This window comes from Saccopteryx bilineata, chromosome 1, assembly GCF_036850765.1.
Source record: "Saccopteryx bilineata isolate mSacBil1 chromosome 1, mSacBil1_pri_phased_curated, whole genome shotgun sequence".
NCBI classification, from domain to species: domain Eukaryota; kingdom Metazoa; phylum Chordata; class Mammalia; order Chiroptera; family Emballonuridae; genus Saccopteryx; species Saccopteryx bilineata.
This window is the reverse complement of record NC_089490.1, coordinates 259053173-259077042: the sequence shown is the minus strand read 5'-3', so window position 1 is coordinate 259077042 and position 23870 is coordinate 259053173. Positions and strand designations below refer to the sequence as shown.

The following is a 23870-nucleotide window of genomic DNA, read 5'->3' as shown; positions in this document are numbered from 1 at the left end:
GAGGCTAGCCTGTTTCAACATGTAAACACTGTATCAGTTATATTTCACTGTGTAATTGCAATTTGACCTTAAAATTTATGTAGAAAAACAAAGGCACAAGAATACCCAAAGTAATTTTTAAAAAGAGTAAAGTTAGAGGACTCATATTACCTAATTCTAGATTTAATATAAAGCTCTAGTAATTGATATGTGTGGTAATGGGAATAAATAAATGGAATCAAGTAGAGAGTCTAAGTGTGCATACATATATCTTCACAAACTACTTATAGCTAAAAGTTTATTTTTAACATGGCTGCAAAGGCAATGCTGTTGAGTCTTTTAAACAAATGATGCTGGAAAAAATTGGATATCCACTGTAAAAATAAGAAAAGAAAAGAATCCTGACCCATAGCTTTATCATATAAAAAAAGTTAACTTGAAAGATTATAGGCCCTGGCTGGTTGGCTGAATGGTAGAGCATCAGCCCAATGTGTGGATGTCCTGGGTTTGATTCCCAGTCAGGGCACACAGAAGAAGCAACCATCTGCTTCTCCACCCCACCCTCTCTTTCTTCTCTCTCTTCATCTCTCTCTTCTCCCGCAGCCATGGCTTGGTTGGAGCAAGTTGGCCCCAGGCACTGAGGATGGCTCCATGGCCTCACCTCAGGCACTAAAATAGCTTGGTTGCTGAGCAATAGAGCAATGGCCCCAGATGGGCAGAGCATCGCCTGATAGGGAGCTTGCTGGGTGGATCCCAGTTAGGGAGTGTGTAGGAGTCTGTCTCTCTACCTCTCTGCTTCTCACTTAAGAAAACAAACAAACAAACAAGAAAGATTATACAGCAAACTAAAATCTAATGTTATAAAAATCCTAGAGGAAAAGATAGGAAAATGTACTTGGGTTAGGCAAAAAATTTTTTATAGAAGATAAAAAAGCATGAAAGAAAAGGTTAATAAAACAAATTTAATCACAATGGAAAGTTCTGTTCTTTTAAAGATACTATTAAGAAAATGAAAAGACAAGTCAGAGGGGGAAATATATGTATATATATATATTGCTTTTATTTTTTGCTTTAATTAGCTTTTTTCTTTACATTCAACATTATTTTGTATTAGTTTCAGGTGTATAACATAGTGGTTAAACAATCATATACTTTACAAAGTGATTCCCCCCAATATTTCAAGTATCCACCTGACACCATACATTGTTATTCCAATATTATTGACTATATTTCCTATGCTGTACTTTACATCCCCATGACTATTTTGTAACTACCAATTTGTACTTAATTCCTTCACCTTTTTCACACAGACCCACAACCCTCCTCCCCTCTGGCAACCATCAGCTGTTTGGTGTCTATGGATCTGTTTTTATTTTGTTTGTTCATTTATTTTGTTCTTTAGAGTCCATATATTGGTGAAATCATATGATATTTTTCTTTGTCTGACTTATTTCACTTAGAATAATACCTTTTTGGGTCCATCCTTGTTGTTGCAAATGATAAGATTTCATTCTTTTTTTATGGCCAAGTAGTATTCCACTGTGTGTGAGTTTGTGTGTGTATGTGTGTGAACCACGATTTTGTTTTGTTTTTTATCCACTCATCTACTTATGGGCATTGGGCTGCCTACAAATCTTGGCTGTTGTACATAACACTGCAATGAACATATGGCTGCATATATTCTTTCAAATTAGTGTTGCGGGTTTTTTTGATATTCCCAGAAGTGGAATCACTGGGTCATAAGGCAAGTCCGTTTTTAATTTTTTGAGGTAACTCTACACTACTTTCCATGTGATTGTGCCATCTGTATTCCCACCAAAAATACAGGAGGCTTATAAGAAATAATGTTGTAAATCGGATCATTTACAACAACATGGATGGACCTTAATAACATACGGAGTGAAATAAGTAAATCAGAAAAAACTAAGAACTATATGATTCCATACATAGGTGGGACATAAAAATGAGACTCAGAGACATGAACAAGAGTGTGGTGGTTACGGGGAGGGGAGAAGAGACGGAAGAGGTGGGAGAAGGGGAGGGGCACAAAGAAAACTAGATAGAAGGTGACGGAAGACAATTTGACTTTGGGTGATAGGTATGCAACATAATCAAATGTCAAAATAACCTGGAGATTTTTTCTCTGAACCTATGTACCCTGATTGATCAATGTCACTGCATTAAAATTAATAATAAGAAAATACATGAGGGTCCTCTTTTCTCCACATCCTCACTAGCACTTGTTGTCTTCTGATTTATTAATGTTATAGGCATTCTGAGGAAAATATTTTTTAAAAAGCATAAATATGATAAAGACTGATATTCACAATATATAAAAACTATGAAAACTCAATAATAAGAAGACAAAAAACTCAATTTTTAAAAATAAGTAAAAGACTTGAATAGACAGTACCAAATAAGTGAGTGAGATGACAACTGGGTACATGAAAAGATATTCAACATTATTAGTCATTAAGGAAAAGAAAATTAAGAACAACAAGAAAAAAATCACTAAATACTTATAAGAATAGATGAAAAGTTTTTATATCTGAAAATACCAGTTTTGCTGAGGATGTGGAACCCATGGAACCCCATACACTGCTGGTGGAAATGTTATTTTCCTGCCACAGCAAAGTGACATTTGGAAAAGTTTGGCAGTTTCTTATAAAGTTAAACATACACTTATTGTGCAACTCAGATATCCTACTCCTAGGTATTTACCCAAAGGAAGTTCAGACATATGTCCACAAAAAATCCTGTACATGAATATTTACAGCAACTTTTTCATAATTGCCACAAATAAGCAACTCAAATGTCTGTAAATTGGTAAGTAGACAAAAAAAAATGTGGTACATCCTTAAAATGGAGTACCATTCAATTATAAAAAGCAGTGAAGCACTGATTTAGGCAAACCTACAGAAATAAAAATTAGATCAGTTATTGTCAGGAGCTGGGGTAGGGGCAGGAAACTGACACAAGGGATGTGAAAAACTCCTTCAGGTGACGGCACCATGCTATATCTTTTTTTTTTTTTTTTACAGGGACAGAGACAGAGGGATAGATAGGGACAGACAGACAGAAATGGAGAGTTGAGAAGCATCAATCATCAGTTTTTCGTTGCAACACTTTAGTTCATTGATTGCTTTCTCATATGTGCCTTGACTGTGGGCCTTCAGCAGACCGAGTAACCCCTTGTTAGGGCCAGCGACCTTGGGCTCAAGCTGGTGAGCTTTTGCTCAAACTAGATGAGCCCGTGCTCAAGCTGGCGACCTCGGGGTCTCGAACCTGGGTCCTCCACCTCCCAGTCCGACACTCTATCCACTGCACCACAACCTGGTCAGGCCACCATGCTATATCTTTTTTTTTTTTTTTTTTTTTTGTATTTTTCTGAAGCTGGAAATGGGGAGAGACAGTCAGACAGACTCCCACATGCGCCCGACCAGGATCCACCCGACACGCCCACCAGGGGCGATGCTCTGCCCACCAGGGGGCGACGCTCTGCCCCTCCAGGGCGTCGCTCTGCCGCGACCAGAGCCACTCTAGCGCCTGGGGCAGAGGCCAAGGAGCCATCCCCAGCGCCCGGGCCATCTTTGCTCCAATGGAGCCTCGGCTGCGGGAGGGGAAGAGAGAGAGAGGAAGGGGGGGGTGGTGGAGAAGCAAATGGGCGCTTCTCCTATGTGCCCTGGCCAGGAATCGAACCCGGGTCCCCCGCACGCCAGGCCGATGCTCTACCGCTGAGCCAACCCGCCAGGGCACCATGCTATATCTTGATTGTGGTGGTAGTTGCACAAAGACCTTATATATACAAAGGATAAATTTTACTGTATGTAAATTACATCTCAATATGCCTGACTTTTAAAAATTATAAACGAGAGTTGGAAGCTCAATCACGATATCATGACTTTTGGTCAACATTGTCCTAGAGGTCCCGGTTAGTAAAACAAGACCAAGAAAAGAAATAAAAAGCTTCAAGATTGTCAATATCGGCAGATGGTATACTTTTTTTTTTAATATAATTTTATTTATTCATTTTTAGAGAGGAGAGAGAGAGAGAGGGAGAGAGAGAGGAGAGAGAGACAGAGAGAGAGAAGGGGGGAGGAGCTGGAAGCATCAGCTCCCATATGTGCCTTGACCAGTCAAGCCCAGGGTTTCGAACCGGCGACCTCAGCGTTTCCAGGTTGACGCTTTATCCACTGTGCCACCACAGGTCAGGCAGATGGTATACTTTTTCACATAGAAAATAAACCCCAAATAATCATAGAATAGTTACTTTTATTAATGAAAGTTTAGCAAGTTTACCAGTTTTAGAAAAACTCTATCAAAAGTCAATTCCATTTCTATTCACCTGGATTTTCATTTTTATAAAGATATCATGTATGTTGCCACCCAAGAGATTACCTTGAATAAATTTAATAAAATATATGAATAATCTTCATGAAAATAATTTAATACAAGGAAAAGGGAGCTGCCTCTCCAGCCCTATTAGACTACCTATGAAATTATTAATTGAGAAATAATTATCTCCATTGCAGGACTGATATTGGGATTGACTGAGAGGCTGAACTGGGGCTCACAAGCTTGCCTAGGACGGCATGAGGAAGGTACGGAACAGTGTAAAGGAAAATGATTTGTGACACTCACCTAGCAGCTGGGGCAGTCAGCTCTTTCTACTCCACAGAGAACTCCAACCTCACTTTTCATCTGGGTGTTCACAAAACCCAGGACCCTCTGCTGAGTGGTAGAGCTGGAAATAAAAACAAGAAATGCAGTCCGGATGATCTCCCTTTACTATCTGATTTATTACAAAATGTTAAAAAACATGAAATGATTGCATAGAATTATATACTGCTCACAAAAATGAGGGGATATTTCCAAATGAATATGAAGCGATAAAATATCCCCTCATTTTTGTGAGCATTGTATTATGATCACCTTTGTAACCCACCATCAGCTCTACAAATAGTTTACCATATTTCAGGAATGTTTTCACTTTATTTCTTTTCATGAGGAAACAGTTATATGAAAGAAAAAGGTGATTTTTGTGACAGTAGGTAACAGGGAAAGTCTGTCTTGACCTCTTCTCTTCCCATGGTTATAACGGGAGGCAAGGATTTCATTCACAACACAGTTCGTAGCACGATGCATGTTGACACATGCAGCTAGATGGGGTGCCTGGAGGATTTCAAGGAGAAGTAAAAGGTGATCACTTTTCCCAAATAGCCTCAAAAGGTGGGCAAGGTGCCAAAAGGAGGATAGATGGCCTCAAATTAGGACCACCATCCATGATGACATGTTGAGTGTACCTAGCCCTGGAGCTCAGAGGAACCAAAAGCTACGAACTGTGGACAGTAGAATTTACTAACCCAGCTTACTTGGGATTTCTGGTACTTATCTCTATTTCTGTCTCCTGAGTTTGGCCTAAGTGACTAACTAGGGTATTGCATTCCATATGTGCAGTTAATCAAGGCCAAATCACAAAGATTGCAGAAGTGTTTGAAGAATTTAGGGGTCTATGTTGTCCTTGGTAAGGTTTCACTTGTCAAGTGTTGAAAAAAAATGCTAAGTAAATCACAGGGCCCTTAGATGAAGTCTCAGGCTAGGGACAACAGTCTCAAGGAATAAGCAAGCTTTCTGAGGGACCTCAACCTTTCAAGAGGGCCAGCCATAGCAAAGCCCTACTGGCTTAGATAGCTATGTCCTCTTACTGCTGAAATGTTGTTCTCTTTTTTTATTTTTGATATTCTTGTCCTACGGTTTAGCTGAATTTCTTTCACATTCAGTTTAAAAATCTCACTTATGTCCAAAACCCTCACAAGGATGTTTAAACCTGCTTCACTGATCCAGGAAATGGTGCCTGGTAAGAACTAAAAATAAAACTGAAAGCCTTCACTGAGGTTTCAATGGCAGAATCCAAAAGTTTCAGGGATTTCTAAATCTGGCCAAAGGCTTTCCTGATTTTCTATTTCAAGTTTATTTGCTGGAGGATTTTCAAAACCTGAAAATCTTTTTTTTTCCTTTTCTGGTGTTGAAAACAGAAGAACTCTGGCTTTACTTTGCAGCAGAATGCAATTTATATTTTGGTTCTTCTCTGATGCAGTAATGGTTGTGTAATGAGGCGGCTAGGGGCACAGCCATCAGTCAGACAGCCTGGGTTCAAATCCCAGCTCTGTCACTGTCTGTCATCGTGTGTACGTGATTCATCTACTCTCAGCCTCAGTCTCCTTGTATTCAAAATCCGGGTTGATATGAGGATTAAATATGATAGAGCGTGCATTTCTCACAGGTACTGAAATACATTAAGTGTTCGGTAAATGGTAGCTCTTATTTTACTCTTATTATAGTAAATATAATCATCTCTTGACTTTCTGTAATGGTCCTAGAAATTAAGCATTAGTATTCCAGTTTGGGGTGGGGTGATGTTGGGGACATAAATAAACATACATTCTGTGTTAAAGACTGCTAATTATTGACAAATCTGCTTCTTCATATGCCCATATTCCTGGGCATATAAGTAAGACTACATTTCCCAGTATCCCTTGCAGTTGCATAATGCCATGTGACTAAGTTCTAGCCAATTGAATGTGAACAGAAGTCATACGTCCCATTTCTAGGTCTGGCCCATAGAAATCCCCATAAACATTCCTCCATGCTGTTTCCCTTTGGGTTGGATATTATTATAGTGACCTTAGAAATTATATGATAAAGATAGCAGAGCCCTGTCAACTTGAGTTTTTGAATGAAACTTGGGTGATAGAGGCAAGCCAACCTCCAATTGAGTAGAAACAACAACCTTGAATTGAGATAAACAAACTTCTTTGGTGTTTGAACCATTCTGTATTATTTGTTACAACAGGTAGTTCTAAATGCCTACTACCAACTCCATCACTTCCTTCCTTAACTAATACTCCTTTCTTTCTTCCCATTTACTACTTAAAATTCTTTTTTTTTAAATTTTATTTATTCATTTTTAGAGAGGAGAGAGAGAGGGAGAGAGAGACAGAGAGGGAGAGAGAGGAGCGAGAGACAGAGAGAAGGGAGAGGAGCTGAAAGCATCAACTCCCATATGTGCCTTGACCAGGCAAGCCCAGGGTTTCGAACCAGCGACCTCAGCATTTCCAGGTTGACGCTTTATCCACTGTGCCACCACAGGTCAGGCTTAAAATTCTTAAATTAAGTAAAAGTGTTAAAATAGAAAGGTTCTTGAGAGACCAATTAACCAAATTTAACATCTGTGACCTGCTATTGGTTTTACGGAGCACTTCAGCTTTTTATTTCTAAGGCTCAAGAATCTTGAGAAGTAAGCCTCCTTAAAATAGAATTTTTCTTTTTACCTTTTTTTTTTTATGTGCCTTGACCACGGGCCTTCAGCAGACCGAGTAACCCCTTGCTCGAGCCAGGGACGTTGGGCTCAAGCTGGTGAGCTTTTGCTCAAACCAGATGAGCTCTCACTCAAGCTGGCGACCTCAGGGTCTCAAACCTGGGTCTTCTGCATCCCAGTCCGACGCTCTATCCACTGCGCCACTGCCTGGTCAGGCAAAATAGAATTTTAAGAGTAGATATGGGAAGGCTCAGATTGTCTGGATTTTACTACTCTTGACACAAGAGCCTTTACTGTAACAAGTAAGGGTCACTTAGCTGTGTATCTCCATTTAAATATACTCAAAAGTGTTCACAAAAATGAAGAAAGGCATAGTTGAGAATGACTGAAATCATTAATGGAAATTAGATACAATTGGCACACACAGTTAATTACAAGAACTTAAACGTACATGCAGTGGATTTTCATATGCATGTCCAGTTCCTGCACACTACAATACACTCAGTCATCTTTAATAAATGAGGTTGAGGAGAGAGTCTTTGCTCCAGGGTCAATCCAACCTGTATCTTCTTCTATGGGTCCTCTGTAGCTATTGTCCCCAGGTCACTTTGTGACCAAACCTACTTTCCTTCCTCCCTCCCTCCCTCCCTCCCTCCCTCTCTCCCTTCCTCCCTTCCTTCCTTCCTTCCTTCCTTCCTTCCTTCCTTCCTTCCTTCCTTCCTTCCTTCCTTCCTTCCTCCCTGTACTTGCTTTAAGTACTAAACCATACTAATTAATGTATAGAGACAGTTCTGCTTTTCTCCGGTATGTCTGGCAAAATGTTTGCTGCTTCCTTTACCTGTTAATAAAAATGGCTGACTGATAGTACCTTGATACTTGCTTAACTATGTGTCACCTCAGTAATCATCCTTTTGGCAACAGAGGCTGGAAAAGTTACACTCCTAGCTTTGTTTCTCACACAGAAGGGCTTGGCTGTGTTATATTTTTGGATTCCTTTCTAATGACGTACCATCTAAAGAGTCATTATGGGAATACAAGATGTGACCACAAATTCAAAGTCTTATTTGCATCCACTAAAGGTAGGAAGGCTTCCCCATAAGGGATCTGAGGAAGGTTCTGGCAATCTAAAAATGTGTCAGGAGGGGTCATTGAAATTTGAGGGCAGTGACTCATCAAGTCAAACTAGGTGCTATATAATTCACAAATAGATGTGTAGGTGGGTAAATAAAGCCCTAAGTGTTAATAGGTCAGCACTGTTAGTTAAAAAAAACCCAAAAAAACACAACCATAATCAAAGATATAATTTCCCAGGATACCCCACATAGTAGTATAAAGATTAAAATATTACTCAAAAGAAAGGCATTTAGAAGAAGGAGAATTCCAAAATTCCATAAACTTCATATTCTAAAAGTATTTTCTCATGACCAAAATTCCACGATATATTGCAAAACAGAGATGTTTCTAATTTTTAGAAACTTTTTGTGAAAATACACTTTGAAATTATGATCACAGCAATAATAAATTTGAACAGGTAATGGGTAATTTAATGGGTAATTAACTGAAGTCAAGCCCTAAAGTAGAACTCCACTTAAGACAGATTTGGTCTTTCATATCCTGGAGATTTTGGCTGTTTTCAACAGTTCTAATTTGTACTAAATTTTATGCGAAGTTTTCCTTAGGAGCACTCCATGAAAAGGGGAAAAGGTTAGTATTTAGGTATACATCCTTTTTAGAGAAGAGAAAGGAATGTAGGTTGAACAACTAGTATGCAGTAGATGCTTTATAGATATATTATTTACTCGTTGCTTATTTTTTTCAAAGGTCAAGATTTTGACTTTTGGGAATAGTATTTTTATCCCCATTTTACATGTATAGTTAAGCAACTTGAATGAGGTCACTGGCCATGAAGCAGAAGACACAGTATGTACCCCAGTGCAGGTCAACCAGACTCCAGAACTTACGTGTTTCCAATGTCCAGTGCCCGATATTTATCAGAGTGTGCTCATATTGAGTTTTTGTCCTACTTAACGGGAATAATTTAAGACAACAATGCAAGAATGACCATTGTAATGTCAGCATGGAATTCTAATTCTACAACTGAGCCCTAAAACTTTCTCCTTTAAAACTTTAGTTAGGGTCTTATTTCTTCCAACGTTCATCTCTTTTCTGAACCTGGCTAAAAGAACCTTTTGAAACTAGTTTCTTTCATTCCATTGTGATGTAGTACAGAGAAATAAGGGGCTTTGATGTTTTAGTTCATGTCAGTCATCAAAGCTCACTCCGTTCTTTCTCTGGCCTCTAGTGAAGTAGTTGTCAAACTTCGGTGTCCATAAGAAACATCTGGTACAATTGTTTAAAAATGAATGCCTTGGCTCCCACCTCAGAGATTTAGGAGGTCCAGGGTGAGGCCAAGACTCTGTCTCATCTTTGACAAACATTCAGGTCATCAGGAAAATTTGAGTTTGTAAGTGCCCTCATTTTCCTTGTTTTTGTTTGCTCACTTGTTTTGTTTTTAAATCTCACAGCCACTTAGGGTGGGCGTTTCTTTTCTAAGCCATGCTTTGTGGTTCTCTGTGCCTCTAGAACTGCACTGTTAGAGGACAGTCTGGGTTTATGAAAGATCAGGACCAAAGCCAGGAAAACAGAGGTAAGACTGCATATTCAGAGGCACTAAAGAAGATGCCTCAGGTAGCAGAGATAGAAGAGGGCTTCTAAATAAAACATTAGTGGCATAGTATTATTCTGTTGAGAAAATAAATTGGCATATAGTCAAAGACACAAACAAATCAGAAGGAATTGTGCCAGAAAGGCAAGGTCACAGAACAAGCTAAGGCTCACGGAAAATGCTAAAGGCAAAAACAAGGGCTTTCAAGAAGCCACACAGATCAGAAACAGTGAAGAAATAAAGGCCAGGAGAGATTTCAAGATGGCAACTGAGTAGGCAGACATTCCAACTGCCACCTCCCAAGACCAAATTGGATTACAACTTAATTTAAGAACAATCATCTTGAAAAACCAACTTTGGACTAAACAAAGAGGACTCTATAACCAAGGATCACAGAAGAAGCCGATAGGAAGTGTGGAGATGCAGAAAGGGCTGCCCCACCCCCAGGAGCGAGGGGCAGTGCAGGGTCTAGAAGCACTCTCACTGCAGGGAGAGTTGCTCTGAGAGGTGTGGGTGCTCAGTCCCAGGCCAGGAGCCCCAGCCTAGAGCCCCAGAGCCTAGAAGAGGCACCCAGACAGAATTTGGCAGTGAAAAGAGCTGGGTTTCTGTCTGTGAGAAAGAGACACAGCTCTTGGATGCAGATTCCATCTTAAAGGGCCCACATAGAAAACCTTGTTCACAGCCACTTACCCAGGGCTCTGGGAGAGGGAGAGCTGAGAGGACTGGAGTTGCTTGAGGAGAGTATAAAGTTGGAGGCCCAGGGAGAGACACTGTTGGGGATGGCCACCAGAACCCCTGTGCTGAATCATTCTCCAGTAGTGCAGTTGCCATATTTCTTGGGTGGAGCAATCTCCTCTGAGTGGCATCAGCCTGGGGAAAAGCAACTACTCTGCCCTCGGGAGACTTTCCTGCTCCAGTCAGGGCGAAGGGTCATTTTGAGAGCCCAGAAAGAAGGGGGCGCATCAGTGACTCAGTTTTCTGGTGCTGAAGCTGGAGCTACCCCACACTCTCCCAAGTCTATGACTGGTGCTTCTACCTCACAGGAGACTCAGTTGAAACTGTGGGCAGGCAGACCACACCTCTGGGCCTCAGAGAACACACATTCCAGACTCCTGGGGCCACAACCTATGGAAGTCTGTGAAAAAACTCTGGACAGACTGAAACCTGGGGCCCAGGGGCATAGCCACACCCACTACCATTCCTAATCCCTGAATTGCTGTAGTCTCTAGACTCTAGACTCTAGAGACCAACAAGCAGCCAGCAGACAGAGCCTGCAGAAGGAAGGACTCAGGGAAACTTGGACTTTTAAGCGGACTTTCCCCCAGGCCCAGTGTGGGTAAAAGTTAGCCTAGGTGCAGGGCTGGTATTTCCATGTGCACCTGGGCCCAGGAGAGGCAGGCACAAACTCTAGATTGCTTGTAGCTCCAAGAAGGTTGCTGAGGGCCATTCACGGGTAGTATCTCCCACTGGTCTGTGCCAGTTTTTTTCCAGGGAGGCACAGGGCTGGCACATCCAGTAGCCAGCTATAAAGAGCATTGGTTCAGGACCTAACAACCCTTGCTAGAGTGGAATCCTAATGAAGGGCTCCTCATACCTGACCCAGCTGAGGTGAGTTCTACTCTTTGTGATCAACATCTGCACAGTGGCTCATGTGTACTGGATAGAGTGGAGCTACACAGTCAGCTGGCCTGTGTGTTGAATATCCTACCCTGCTGGGATAGACTCCAAATGGGGAAAGGACAGAGGCTTGGAGCATGGACATTCAAAGTGTGGATTCCTGTGAACCTATTGTTAGATCTGGTTGAGGAGCATAGCTACTTTCTGGGGGGGCACAGTCAGACCCAGTAGACAACTCTCTCAGTCTTCATGCCTGAGACCAAGGTCTTATCAGCTGTAAGAATTTCTGCAGAGGGAACTGTCTTCCACACTTGATCTGAACCTGCTGTTCACCTTTGGGAGAAATAAAATTTGAGTATCCAGCTGTGGCTGAGGGATTAGGCTTTAAAGTAGGGACCACAATGCCTGTACTGAGCTACTGATCAAGAGATTCCTGAAGTAGGAGGTTCCACTAATATTGTATTCCCAACATCAGCTGCCCTAGCCCAACAAGCTTGCAACCTGTAGAGAGATTGGCTGGGTAAATTCAGTCTGGGCCCACACTACAGTCTTTCTACAGAAGTCTCTGGTAAGAGCTTCAAGAAGAAGTGGAGTAGCTGAAAAGTGGAGGCAAATATTACAGACAATGGAGCTTTTACAGAGCTGCTGTCAGCTCTAAGCAGGAGGAAACTGATCCTTATACACAACTTGGCCCCTCCAACATTACCCAGGCACAGAAAACACAGACACAAACAACAAAAAGAGAAGTACCTGCAGACAAGTAGCCCATAGCAGGTTACAAACAACAGCTGAACCAACCTAAGAAGATCTAGAATCAAAGTAAGTGCTAGCTGGTGGCAGACGGCACCAACCCTAAACTCAGCTAGCTACACAAGCAGCATGCTCAAAGGGGGAGCCTATACATAGACAAAATGGGTAGACCAAGAAATGCAACCCAAATAAGTCAACAAGAGAAATCCCCATAAAAAGAACTGAATGAGATGGAAATAACCAAACTACCAAATGCAGAGTTTAAAACAATGATTTTTAGGATGTTCAAGGATCTTAGAGCAACAATGGATGGACACAATGAGCACCTAAATAAAAAGATAGCAAGTATCAAAAAGGACATTGAAATCATAGAAAAGAACCAGTTAGAAATGACAAATACAATATCAAAAATGAAGACTGCCCTAGAAGGAATTAACAGCAGGCTGGATAAAGCAGAGGATCGAATCAGTGATTTAGAGGACAAGATAAACAAAAACACGGATGCAGAGTAGCAAAAAGAAAAGAAGCTCAAAAAGTCTGAGGAAACACTAAGAGAGCTCTGTGACAGCATGAAGAAAAACAACATCCGCATCATAGGGGTTCCTGAAGGAGAAGAAAAAGAACAAAGGATAGAGAACCTGTTTGAAGAAAACATAGCAAAAATTTCCCTAAATTGATGAAGGAAAAAGTCACACAAGTTCAAGAAGCACAGAGAGTCCCATTAAAGAGGAACCCAAGGAGCCCTACACCAAGACATATCATAATTAAAGTGCCAAAGTTAAGAGACAAAGAAAGAATATTAAAAGCTGCAAGAGAAAAACAGTTAATTACCTACAGAAGAGCCCCCATAAGGATGACATCTGACTTCTCAACAGAAATACTTGAGGCAAGAAGGGATTGGCAGCCTGACCTGTGGTGGCACAGTGGATAAAGCATCAACCTGGAAATGCTGAGATTGCCGGTTCAAAACCCTGTGCTTGCCTGGTCAAGGCATATATGGGAGTTGATGCTTCCTGCTCCTCCCCCTTCTCTCTCTCTCTCTCTCTCTCTCTCTCCTCTCTATAATGAATAAATAAAATCTAAAAAAAAAAAAGAAGGGATTTGCAAGAAATATTCAACGTGATGCAAAGCAAGAACCTACAACCAAGACTTCTTTATCCAGCAAGGCTATAGTTTAAAATTGAAGGAGAAATCAAAAGCTCCCCAGACAAAACAAAACAAAACAAAAACTCAAGGAATTTAATACAACCAAACTAGTACTGCAAGAAATGTTAAGGGGACTGCTGAAAAAAAATAGCAAAGAAAAAAAGATCTAGAAAAAGAGAAATGTAAATTTAAAGAATAAAATAACAATAAACAACTACATATCAACAATAACCTTAAATGTAAATGGGTTAAATGTTCCAATCAAAAGCCATAGAGTAGTGCATAGATAAGAAAACAGGACCTGTACATATGCTGTCTACAAGAGACCCACCCCAGAACAAATGATACACATAGACTGAAAGTGAAGGGATGGAAAAAAGTATTTCAAATGGAAATGGAAATGAGAAAAAAGCTGGAGTAGCAATACTTATTATCTGACAAAATAAACTTTAAAACAACGGCTATAGTAAGGGATAAGGAAAGTCACTACATAATGATAAAGGGAGCAATGCAATAGGAGAATATAACCATTGTAAATATCTACGCACCTAATATGGGAGCACTTAAATATATAAAGCAGATTTTGATGGACATAAAGAGCAAGATCAACAGCAATACTATAATATAATAGTAGGAGATCTTAATACCCCACTAACATCAGTGGACAGATCTTCCAGACAGAAAATTAACAAAGAAACAGTGGCCTTAAATGACACACTAGATCAACTGGATTTAATAGATATCTTCAGAACGTTTCACCCCAAAGCAGCATAATGCACATTCTTTTCAAGTGCTCATGGTACATTCTCTAGAATAGACCACATGTTAGGACACAAAATAAGTCTCAATAAATTTAAGAAGATTGAAATCATATCAAGCATCTTCTCTAATCACAATGGCATGAAACTAGAAATCACTTACAATAGAAAAACATTCAAACACTTGGAGGCTAAATACCATGTTATTAAATAACAAATGGGTTAACAAGATCAAAGAAGAAATAAAAAATTTCCTTGAAACAAATGAAAATGAACATACAACAACTTAAAATCTATGGGACACAGCAAAAGCAGTCCTAAGAGGAAAGTTCATAGCATTACAGGCATACTTTAAGAAGCAAGAAAAAGCTCAAATAAACAACTTAACCCTGCAATTAAAAGAACTAGTAAAAGAACAACAAATAAAGCCCAGAGGAAGTAGAAGGAAGGAAATAATAATGATAAGAGTGGAAATAAATGACATAGAGGCTAAAAAATAATACAGATTAATGAAACCAAGAGCTGGTTCTTTGAGAAGCAAAACAAGATCAATGAACTTTTAACTAGACTCATCAAGAAAAAAGAGTGAGGACTCAAATAAAATTAGAAATGAAAGTGGAGAAATAACAATTGACACCGCAGAAATACAAAGGATTGTAAGAAAATACTATAAAGATCTGTATGCCAAAAAATTGGACAACCTTGGTGAAATGGATAAATTCCTAGACACATAATCTTTCAAAACTCAATCTGGAAGAATCAGAAAATTTAAACAGACCATTTACAGCAAATGAAATTGAAATAGTTATCAAAAAACTCCCAGCAAACAAAAGTCCTGGGCTGGATGGCTTCACAGGCGAATTTTACCAAATATTCAAAGAAGAACTAACACTTATCTCCCCTTCTCAAGCCATTTCAAAAATTTAAGAAGAGGGAAGACTTCCAAGCTCCTTTTATGTGGCAGGCATAAACCTCATTCCAAAACCAGGGAAAGACACTACAAAGAAAGAAAATTATAGGCCAATATCCCTAATGAACTTAGATGCTATAATTCTCAACAAAATATTAGCAAACCGAATCCAGCAATACATGAAAAAAATCATACATCATGATCAAGTGGGATTTATTCTGGGGAGGCAAGGCTGGTATAATATTCACAAATCAATCAATGTGATTCATCACATAAACAAAAGGAAGGGTAAAAATCACATGATAATATCAATAGATTCAAAAAAACATTTGATAAAATCCAGCACTCATTTATGATTAAAACTCTCAGCAAAGTAGGCATACAGGGAACATAGCTCAACAAGATAAAGGCCATCTATGACAAACCCATAGCCAAGATCATACTCAATAGGCAAAAATTAAAAGCAATTTTCTTAAGATCAGGAACAAGGTAGGGGTGCCCCCCTTTACCATTCTTATTCAACATAGTCCTGAAAGTCCTAGCCACAGCAATCAGACAACAAGAAGAAATAAAAGGCATCCAAATTGGAAAAGAAGAAGTAAAACTATCATTATTTGCTGACAACATGATACTGTATGTAAAAAACCCTAAAGTCTCAGTCAGAAAACTACTAGACCTGATAAATGAATTCAGCAAGGTGGCATGATATAAAATTAATATTCAGAAATTAGTGGTATTTTTATTCACCAACAATAAACTGTTTGAAAGAGAAATTAAGGAAACCATTCCCTTCACTACTGCAATAACAACAAAAAAATAAAGTACCTAGGAGTAAATTTAAGCAAGAAGGTAAAAGACTTGTACTTGGAAAATTATAAAACATTGTTTAAAAAAAATCAAGGAAGATAACAAACAAGTGAAAGCATATACCATGTTCATGGATAGGAAGAATAAACATCATTAAAATGTCTATATTACCCAAAGCAATCTAAAAGTTCAATGCAATTCCTATTAAAATACCAATAGCATTCTTCAAAGACATAGAACAAATTTCCAAAAATTTATCTAGAACCAAGAAAGAACATGAATAGCCTCCGCAATCTTGAAAATAAAGAATAAAGTGGGAGGTATCACACTTCCTGATATCAAATTATACTACAAGGCCATTGTACTCAAAACAGCTTGATACTGGCATAAGAACAGGCATACAGATCAATGGAACAGAACAGAGAACCCAGAAATAAACCCATGCTTTTATGGTCAATTGATATTTGACAAAGGAGGCAAGAACAAACAATGGAGTAAAGACCATCTCTTTAATAAGTGGTGTTGGGAAAATTGGACAGGTACATGCAAAAAAATAAAACTAGACCACCAACTTACACCATACACAAAAATAAACTTAAAATGGCTAAAAGACTTAAATGTAAGTCATGAAACCATAAACATCTTGGAAGAATATATAGGCAGTAAACTCTCTGGTATCTCTCATAGCAATATTTTTGCTGATTTATCTCCACGGGCAGTGCAATAAAGGACAAGATGAACAAATGGGATTATATCAATTTAAAAAGCTTTTGCACAGCAAAAGACACCATTAACAACATAAAAAGGCAACCCACACAATGGGAGAATATATTCGCCAATACGTTTGATAAGGGGTTAATAACCAAAATTTATAAAGAACTAAAACTCAACACCAGGAAGGTAAACAATCCAATTAAAAAATGGGCAAAAGAACTGAAGAGACACTTCTCCAAAAAGGACATACAAATGGCCAATAGGCAGATGAAAAAATGTTCAACACCTCTAATCATCAGAGAAGTGCAAATTAAAACCACAATGAGATTCCGCCTCACACCTGTCAGAATGGCGCTCATTAACAAATCAACACACAATAAGTGCTGGCGAGGGTGTGGAGAAAAGGGAACCCTCCTGCATTGCTGGTGGGAATGCAGACTTGTGCAGCCACTGTAGAAAACAGTATGGTGTTTCCTCAAAAAATTAAAAATGGAACTACCTTTTGACCCAGCTATCCCACTATTAGGAATATATCCTAAGAATACCAAATCACTGATTCAAAAGAAGAAATGCACCCTCATGTTTATTGCAGCATTGTTTACAGTGGTCAAGATCTGGAAACAGCCCAAGTGTCCATCAGTGGACAAATTGATTAAAAAGCCTTGGTACATATACACAATGGAATACTATGCAGCCATGAAAAAGAAGGAAATCTTACCTTTTACGATGGCATAAATGGACCTGGAGACTATTATGCTAAGTGAAATAAGCCAGGAAGAGAAAGACAAATGTCATGTGATCTCACATATATGAAATCTAAGGAACAAAATGAACTGAGGAACAAAATAGAGGCAGAGGCGGGGTCACAGGGACCAGAGGGAAGGGGGCTGAGGGGATGGGATCAGAGAAAGTGAAGGGATTAGTGAAAGTATAACACAGAGATATAGATAGCAGGACAGCAGGTCTTGGGGGGGGAATGAGAGGGATTTGGGGGGAGGGGAGGCAAAGGGAGTATAGATAGGAACATGGGGAGAGGGGTGTTGTATTCAGTGGGACGCTTGAATCCATGTGAACACAATGAAATTAAAATTAATTTAAAAAATTGGTCAATAAAAAAAAAATCAGAGTGTTAAAAGAAGTAAAGGCCAGGAGCAGGTGATGTAACGTTGACAAATGACAGGGCAAACATCACTGCTCATTGCCTGTTTTCCTTCCGTACTCCATCAGAAAGAAGTTTCCACACTGAAAATTTGCAACATAAACATGGCTTAGAGAAAATATCATGAAAGATAGAGGGGTATGGGAAAGAAGACTTAATTTGGCACAAAGTAAGTACAGCTTTTGAGTCTACAGGAGTTATGGCCCTGGCTGGCTCAGAGGATAAAGCATTGTCCCAGCATGCTGAGGTTGTGCGTTTAATCCCCAGTCAGGGCACGAATGAGAATCAATGAGTACACAAGTAAATGGAACAACGAAGTGGAAGAACAAGTCAAAACTTCTATCTCTCTCCCCTACCTCCTCTCCTCTCTCTCCCAAATCGATGAAAAAAAAAAAAAAAAGATCAGATAAGTTATAAGTTACAACACAGAGCACCAACAATTGGCATTAATGTTATAAACCTGTTTTTGGAGCCTATGGAGAAAGAGGTGTCAAATAACTGGAAGCAAATGATTTCTTGTGGAATTCATAGAACAAGTTGCCATGGTGACAAGGCTCCATCTGGCTTCAGATCCAGGGACTGAGGTCTGTCCCATCTCCTTGCCTTGTACTGGGATTTCAGCTCTGTGGCTCTCTAACTGCAATTCCCTGTTCAAACGCCACCTTTTCAAACAGAACTGCCACCACCTACCCAGTCCACGTTGTGATGTCCCAGCCACCTTTCTCAGCTCTGTTCTCTCCAGGGTCACGCTCCAGATCCACTTCCCACCCCACCTAGCAGCTCTCAGCGCAGTTCCTTGGCTATCCTGTATCCAACATTTATACCATGGCTTACTGCACTGTGGTTAGATTAATTCAGAGCCGCTCAGACAGCTAGGCCCAAGGTTTCTCTTTTACATATGGACAGCTCTCTCCAGTAGACAATTCAAAAATCACTGTCATCCTTGTCAATATATTTATTAAAAACCTGGATGAAGTCACAGAAAGGTGGATTTTCAAATACACTGATTATGTAGACCTTGGATGAGAACAAATATGTTGGAAAGTAAGACTGAGGTTCAAAAATATAGAGAGGTAGGATGCTAACACTGAGTAGAGACAAATGTTATGTCCTTAGGTAATAAAAAAAATCAAGTGCACATACCAGCACTGGTGACCACTGAGCACACAGAAGTCAACGTGAAAGTCACCTTAAAGCTTTTGTTAACTGCAAGCCCACTGTGGATCATTAATGTGACATGGCTACCAGAAAGCTAATGTTATAATCAGCTATGTTAATAAAAATATAGACTTGGTGTTAAAAGAAGCAGTAATCCCCCTGGTTAAGGACATGGGGAGAAATTCTAGTGTCCCAAAAGGGACACCAACCTGAAATAATTGTGGAAGGACAGCTATGTCTTAAAATGAGCTGAGGCTTGCAAAAATATGCTACATGTAGGGTATTTATTATACAGGCTGCCAGTATCAACTGCAGCAGAGGAATGGCAATAAATAAATAATGTGTGAATTTAATTCTGAATATATGTCTGTTGATGGGGACACTGGCAAGGAAACACATCCAAGCTACTGCTGTGTTTGTAAATCATTTGGCAGGATTGATATTCTAAGGAACTGCGGTATTTAACCTCTGGGCGAGAAGAATGGAGAGACTTGATAATGCATCAGATGTTTTGATGGGCTCTCATGCAGAAGGAGAATTAGTCTCTTTCTCACAAGGGTAGATGTGGGGCCCAAGGGTAAAAGTTGCCACAGATTCCGTCTCTAAATCAGTGGTTCTTAACCTGTGGGTCGCGACCCCGGCGGGGTCGACTAAAGCCATCGGAAAATACATAATGCATATCAGGTATTTACATTCCGAATCATAACTGTAGCAAAATTACAGTTATGAAGTAGCCACCAAAATTATTTTTTGGTTTGGGGTCACCGCAACATGAGGAACTGTATTGCGGAGTCACGGCATTAGAAAGGTTGAGAACCACTGCTCTAAATACAAACATGATTAACCTATGGTCCTGTCTCAGCTCGACTCCAGGAAAAGACAGTAGAAGCCTCAGGTTGCTGGTGAGGGTTTTTTAAAATTTATTTATTCATTCATTTTCCTTATCTTCCTCCCCACCCCCACTAGTGTTCTGTGCTTTGGAGGGAAGAGGTCCTGAGAGATCCTGTCAGTTGTTCCAGGCATGTCCCCCACCCACCCCAGTAGTGTTCAGTGTTCAGGTTGGTCGTGCTTCCGTGACCAGCGCTGGAGGGGATTGGGGAAAGGAGTGTGTGTAAAGGAGTTGGGTCCATACACAGGCTCAAGTGCTTATTGAAGGCAATGCCTACCTAGCAGGGTTCGTTTTTAGCTTGGACTCATGGGGTGGGGCTGCCTGGTGCTGGGGAGCTGGGAGCTGGCTCTGCACGGGGAAGGCCTGCTGGGAGGCAGTGTGTCTGAGGGTGCAAACAATTTTCTTACAACAACAATGCCCCTGCTCTGCCCGTGTCTGATGGAAGAAGGATGCAGGGGTGAGCTTGAAGGTAGTGTGGGAGCTTGGAATAGGAGAGAGACCCAGAGGCAAGAGCAGCAGGAGGGAGGGCGAGAGGAAGGGAGGCAGGAGGGGAAAGGGGCCACCCTCTGTGCTTTGGTCTGGCATCTGGCGCCTGCCGGCATCCAGGCACCACCAATTTCTGAATCAACAAGAGTCTAAGGGAAAGGAATAGACTGATAGAAGGAAAAAAAAGTGAGTTTTTATACCAACAAATCCCTCTTTGATCCTCCGAGCTGGTGATGTTACTAGTTAGAGGACAGGGACCTCTGAGGAAGGAGATGCTGACCACCAGGACCTCTGAAAGGGTTTATAATCGGGCCACTGCAGTATTTTCTTAATGCACAGGTTCTCAATGCAGTGAGGGAGACAGGGTGGGGCAGGATTGCTCCATAGGGGACATCTGGCAATGTTTGGAGACATTTTTAGTTGTCACTACTCAGGGAAGGGATGCAACCAGCATCTAATGGGCACAGGCTAAGGATGCTGCTATAATACACAGACCAGCCTCATAACAAACAATTGTCCAACCACAAGTATTAACAGAGCTGAGGTAGAGAAATCATGCCTTAGAGAAAGGGTTTAACACCAGAGACCTTGTGCCCAGTACTCTGGGCCATCCAGGCGAGTTTTTGGAGCTGAAAAGGCCTTAGGAATTATAACCTCACTTCTGACAGGTGAAAAGTTTGAGGATCAGAGAGGGAAGGGGCTTGTCCAGGGACTCCGGCCTTGGATTGAGATGACTAAGAACCTTGGAGCAAGACAAAACTAGTTTAAAATTCCAGTTAAGTTATTTAATATCTGTGCAACTTAGACAAGTTACTTCACCTCTTGGTACCTGGAATCTCTCACCTTTTAAATGACCATTATATTATACTTCCCTTACCTCAAAACTTTAAGGAATATATGAGATAATGCATGTAAAATGCTTAACACAGGGCATGGCATAAAATAAGTGGGACCTCTAATTGTGAGTAGCAGAATTAGAGCTAAAATCTTGGCTCCAATCCTCAAGTCCTGCTCTTGTTCCACTGTATCACATTAATGCATCTTAAACCATATCTAGGTATCAGTTCTGAGAGGCGTGTAGTGTGGTAGTTGTGAGCTGTGGCCCTTGGCCCAAGTGGATCTGGATTCTGGTCTAGCTCTGCCAGTTCCGAGCTGATAAATTACTTAATTTCCCTCTAAGCCTCTGTTTTCTCATCTGTAAAATGAAATAATACTAATACTTGCTTTATGGGCTTATTGTGAGTTTTAAAATAAAAACTCATGTTTAACATGTTAGCCCAGAGTCTGGAATATAGGAAGGACTCAGTTTGTTTTAGTTATAGCTAAAGTTGGTAGCAGGTTGAATTTCCCTCAAATGGCAGCCATAGTGTCTCTCATCTAACATGCTCTTTTTACAATGCAACGGTACCTTCCTCCCACAACTGAGGTGGGGGCTGTCTTTTTATGAATGTGGGTGGACTTATATAGCTCTAGAGGGAGTGATACATTGTGACTTCTGAGGCTAGGTCATGAAAAAGTGACATAGCTTCTGCTTTTTTCTCTTGGGAGACTCACACACTTGAAACCCAGCCTCCATGCCCCGAGGAAGCCCAAATTCCCCCACAGAGAGACTTATCTGAGGAGGGACTGACAGCACTAACTTGTCCCCATTCATAGGAGTGGAACCTCCAGTTCTAATCAATGATGCTGAGTGGAGAGGAATGATCAGGTTCCACTGAACCCTGTCCCAAATGGCAGATTCATGAGCAAAATTAATGATCATTGTTATTTTAAAGAACTGGTTTTTAATGCAGCAATGATAATTGAGGCAATATTATTTTTATTAATCTTCAAAAAGGGATTTTTCTCCTGCCCCTATCTCTTCCTAAGCTTCATCATCAACACCAAGAAGAAAATCAGACATGGTGAGAAATGTTGCTGCTTCTCACCACATCTGTCATTCTTCTGGAGAGGATAAGCCAATTATACCACCAAATGAGCATGTGTACATGGAGATTAAGAAGCCTGAGGAAACCCTGAGAACTCTGAGATAAACCCTGAGATAAACTCTGAGAACACAATTTGACCAGTCTCTTTTGGGAACAGATTATTTCCAGGGCCTGAGAGGCTGTTTGAAGTTTATAAGTAAGATTCCCTGAGAGCACATACTCAAGTATTATTCTTTCCTTGGTTTCTGCCATGAGTGTGGGCATGAGGACCGACCTCTTTTTTTCCACTTGAGTTTATTCAATCCCCTTTGCCTCATTTATGGCTGCAAAGGATGTGAGGTGAGGGTAGATGGCAGAGTCTGTTCTTCTTAGGAAAGCAAACTAGTTCATCATTACTACTGACGTGTGTGTCAGTGTGTGGTGGAAGCAGGGAGGGGCGTGCTATTGCAATTAGAAGTTAAAGAACTCCCCTGCTCTTCTCCTACATGCAGGAGTTATTGTTTGGAATCCCCTTTCTTTCACCCCAGTGGAAAGTTAGTCAGTGTGAGCCCTCCGAGCCCCAGCATACTAGACCCAACAAGATCTCTTCTGAGGGCTGGGGGTCAGTTGAGAACGCTACACTTTATTCACCAAGACAGCTAGCCCTTTTGTGTTTTACCAGAAGCATGGAATAATAATGAGCTATTGGTTCCCTTCCCCAGGAAACTCCACCAATGGACTGGGAGAAATGACCACAGCTCCCTTGGGACAGGTGTCCAAATCTAGGGTCCCAGGTTAGGGGAATAGCAAATGGTTACTTGCTAGATTCTGGAAAATTAACAATGTGTTAGAAACACAGCTTGTCCTGTGTTTGGTAGGGAGCCATTTACAGTCTGAAAGCCCCTCTGCCGCCTCCTGCATGTGTCCTCCTTCCTTGAAAGATCAGCAGGAGAGCTCTAGGTTCCACTCTAGGATGTACTTAAAAAAAAATGAGTGGGAAATGGACTTGATACCCCCTCAATATTCCCCAGTGACCCTGCACTGAAGCCCCATGTTTGGAAATGGCCTGGGAGAAAATGATAAATGTACCTGCAAGATGCTCTTCACCGTCATCAGAAAGCAGCTGTGGCTTCTCAGTGTCTTTCCAGGCCTGGTTTGTAAGAATACTCATCCTAAAGCCTGTACCCTTGCAGAGTGTTACTTGAGTAAGTTCATCAAGATGTGCTTCGCCCTGGCCGGTTGGCTCAGTGGTAGAGCATTGACCCCACATGTGGAAGTCCTGGGTTTGATTCCCAGCCAGGGCACACAGGAGAAGCACCCATCTGTTTTTCCACCCTTCCCCCTCTCCTTTCTCTCCATCTCTCTCTTCCCCTCCCTCAGCCAAGGCTCCATTGGAGCAAAGTTGGCCTGGGTGCTGAGGATGGCTCCATGGCCTCTGCCTCAGATGCTAGAATGGCTCCAGTTGCAATAGAGCAATGGCCCAGATGGGCAGAGCATCGCCCCCTAGTGGGCATGCCTGGTGGATCCTGGTTGGGCGCATGAAGGAGTCTGTCTCTCTGCCTCCCTGCTTCTCACTTCAGAAAAATACAAAAAAAAAAAAGGAAGTG

At 40.8% G+C, this 23870-nt stretch overlaps 1 non-coding gene across 1 annotated transcript; it reads left to right on the top strand.

Annotated features, from left to right (window-relative positions):
* The first annotated feature begins 23491 nt into the window (after positions 1–23491).
* Positions 23492–23567, top strand: TRNAV-CAC (transfer RNA valine (anticodon CAC)). Its single transcript has one exon. It is a non-coding gene; the product is annotated as a tRNA-Val (tRNA).
* Positions 23568–23870: the final 303 nt, after the last annotated feature.